Below are 3,816 nucleotides of genomic sequence, written 5' to 3'. Positions count from 1 at the left end.
AAATGGGCAAAAAATGAAAAGTTAAGGAAAATATGGTAAAATATTTTATTATGCAAAATTAATTTTTAAAAGACACTCCTTTATTCTGAGATCATGTCCTTTTTGTTGTTGTCAATGTGTCCTTTCTTTGATAAAAAACAGTAGTGCCAGTAGAAGACAGGTTCTTTTTGAATGACCTTACTTGGCAAAATTAAAAGTTGGCATGCTTCTCCATCCCTAAATTTATTTTGGAATTTTATTTGTCTGTGCGATGTAAAAGTCTAGGAATCCCTGGAGTAATGCATTTCCCACAAGCTTGGAAACACACTGGGATTTCTGTCAATTCCCTGAGGGTTGGGTGGGTCTGCTTTCCTATCCTTTATTTCCCTGCCCAGATCATATTGGCTGGTGGTGAAGCAGGTGCTTATTCAATAATAATTTATTGGAAATGGTTGATGCACAGGGAATCAAAGGCTTAAACAGGGCTCTTACTTGTTTCCTCCATTTATTACCAAAATGTTAAACATTTTGATTTACTTTTAAAATTGTGATTTTTAACACATGTATTTTTAATAAATCTATTACACATACAAAAGTCAAACTACCCCTGCGTGGCAACACTGCAGCGGACCCTCTCAGGCTTTGTATGTCTGCCCCTCACAAACATCCCAGAAATGGATGTTGGGTGCCATGTGTTCAGGTTAGAGCACCAAACCCCTTTGCTGCTTTTCAAACACTGGGAAGGAAAGGAGGAGCCTTGTAATGGCTAAGCTACATAACTCCCAAAGACAATAAAGACTCAGGATTGGTTAGAACAAGATTTTAAATAAGAACTTGGGTTCTCTGGCCTCCAAAAATCAAAGAAAATTTTCAAAATCACTTTTCAAGAATCACAAAGAAAAACATACCCGTTCGTATAAGTTCTTAATCCACAGATAACACTATCATCGTGATTCTATTGCTATTTCCCAGAAGCCAGCAGCGAACATTTTCCGATTAATCTGCTCTTGAAACTGGTAAAATCGTAGGCAGTAGCCAAGTCCATCATAGTCATTAATCACCGAGACACAAACCGTCAGGTCTGTTACTAGGAGACCAGAGCGCTGCTTGGTAAAGCTGGGAGATGGTGATGATGATGATCTCTCCAGTAAGATGGGGAGACTCAGAGATGCCCCTGAGAGTTAGTTCATTTATTGTAGAGGTGAGGACAACCTTAAGAGAGAAAATGGGTTTAAAAATAGTAACAACTCCCCCTGCACCCTTATTTTCATTGTAGAACATTCAGGAAATAAGAATCGTTTTAATTCTACCACCTAAAAATTACCACCGTTAACATTTTGATTAATATTCTTCCAGGGGTGGATGGATGCATGCATTAAAGTATGGATGGATGGACTGATGGTCGGATGGACAAACACACTAATATCCACAACAGTATACTTATTATATGTATATGAATGCATTTAAGAACCTATCGCTAGTAGCTCTTTACGGAGAAGGGAGTTGGTAAGACTGTGGTGAAGGGAGACTGATTTTTTAGGATACACACATGGGTTACTTGGATTTTTCACAACTACATATTACTATGTGTGTATTACTTCCCTTTTTGTTAAAGTTTGTTTTTGTTTTTGTTTTAGTGTGAAAAACAATGCAATCACTCTTGGGGGACGTGGCATCTTGTCATGCACTCCCCTGGGTGTGCCCTGGTGCGCAGAGGTGACCCAGGGTGGCCTCTGGGCGAGGCTCGAGCGCCCGGGAGGGGAATCGGGCGCAGGAGCCTGGCGGGGACGGGTAGGAGGCAGCCCGGGCCGGGATCTGCCCCGAGGGCCACCCACAGCTGTGGGCATCGCACCCAGGCCGGGCGAGGCTGCCCGCTGCGCTCTCTGCGTGGAGACGGCGGGGCCGTGCGCGCGCCGGGCTGGACGGCGTAGAGCCGCGGTGCTCGGCGGGTGAGGCGCGGGTGCGCTGTGCTGCATCCGGATCCCGCTTCACTGTGCACTGGCGCTTCCTGTTCGCCCGCGGCCCGGGAGCGCTCTCTCCTCACCCAGCGGGGAAGCACTCAGGGAAACGCGAAGGGCGAGGACGCGGCGGGCCGGCACCAGGGCGCCCTCTGGCGGGGGCGAGGGGCGGGGCGCGCGGGCGCGGGGCGAGGCGGCGGAGGGGCCTCAGACTCCTCAAGCGTGGAGCGAGTCAGAGCGGGCCCGCCCTGGTTTTCTGAGACCAGTGTTTGGTTTGGGTTTTGATTTTCATTTCCCACCTTCTTGTCTCTCCATCCATATTTCCCTCCACTTGTGTTGTTTTGTTTTTTGTGTTTTGCAATACCACTTATTTTTTTCTCCTCTCCAAAGTCATGCTTATTCATTGTAAACAATTTTGAAAAACATTTAAATATCGTAAAGATGAAAATAAATAAAACATCTTTAATCCCATCATTTTAGAAATAAGCACATGATTAAAGTACTTCTTTTCTTCTAGTGCCTTTTTCTATACACGATATTATGTATAAGATAAGCCAAGAGGCAGCCAGGCCTGGTTTCTGAGGGCTGGAGGCCCTTACTCTGCCGTTTGGCCTTTCTGTCTTCTCTTTCACGAGCCCGTTTCAACATTAGGGCTGACTCCTCAAATAGCATTGCCCAGTTTGTTGAAATTACCTGACCTCAGTTTGTTCATCTCCGGTAGGGAAGAGTAATATTTGCTTGGAGGTTAGGCTTCCGTGATTGCTGTGGGACTCAAATGAATCTCGAAGCTGCATTTGCAAATTTTCTAACCTTGGAAATGCTATACCTCCTTATGTTTGATCCCCCTCCATCGGTGTTGAAGCCGCCCCCGCTAGCAGGATGGGGAGCTTGATGGGGGACATGACTCGGCATTGAACTAGTGTGTGGCTGACCAGTTTGTCAGCTCCGTCTCAGGCCCCCAGTCCTGCCCCCTCCCTGAGCACTAAACTTTAGCCTAGTCACAAGGATTGTGCCCAAGCCAGATGAGTTCACTATCAACTTTTACCCTCACCTTCATCTGATATGAAAACTGGAAGAATGCCTTTTGCTAACACAGATGGTTAATGGTCATGAGACTCCCGGGGGGAGGAAAGGATATTATTCAATATCTTCGCCTCCCAACAACTAGACAATCCCTCCACCATGTAGTGGCAGAGGCTTGGAGAGACTGAACAACTGGCGCAAAGGCACACAGCTTGACCGTGACAGGACTGGACTGCAGCCCATAGGCTTCTAACCCACCTGTCCGTGCATCATCTCCAATAGAAGAAGAGAGGGAAGAAGTGTCTCCTTGGAATTGTTCCAGGGCGTGCCTCTCCCCATGCAGGAGATACGGAGAAAGGGATAGAGGTTCTCAGACTCTGCTCTAAATGTTCAGGAGTGGGAGGATGAGCCCCTTATTCTTTATGCATTTAGAATCTTTTTCTTTTTAATACTGCTCTTCATGTTCCATAACAGAGCTGAACATGCATCCTAAATGGCTTCTAAAGCCCTTTGAAAATTTTATATACTGGAACTTCAAAATAAACAACTTAATAGTTTGCTTTGATGTTAAATGAGTCACTCGAAATTAACATTCTATTTTTCAGAACTGGTGGGATGATTATCTCTGTCAGGGAGTGTTTGTGGAGATGCTCTGACCTGAACCATCATAAATATTGAATGGCCAGTTTGACGCTAAATACTTTCCAGTCTACAGACTGCAGCTTTCTTGATCAGTTTCAGAGACTAAGCCCTGAGCTGGGTTAGGACATGGAAGCAATCTGTAAGACCTGAATATTTACACTTGATCCCACAGAAGAGATCATCTAATTTTGACCTGCCTGAGCAACCAGTAAGA

Source organism: Eubalaena glacialis, chromosome 3, assembly GCF_028564815.1.
Source record: "Eubalaena glacialis isolate mEubGla1 chromosome 3, mEubGla1.1.hap2.+ XY, whole genome shotgun sequence".
NCBI lineage: Eukaryota > Metazoa > Chordata > Mammalia > Artiodactyla > Balaenidae > Eubalaena > Eubalaena glacialis.
Note: the sequence above shows the minus strand (reverse complement) of the source record.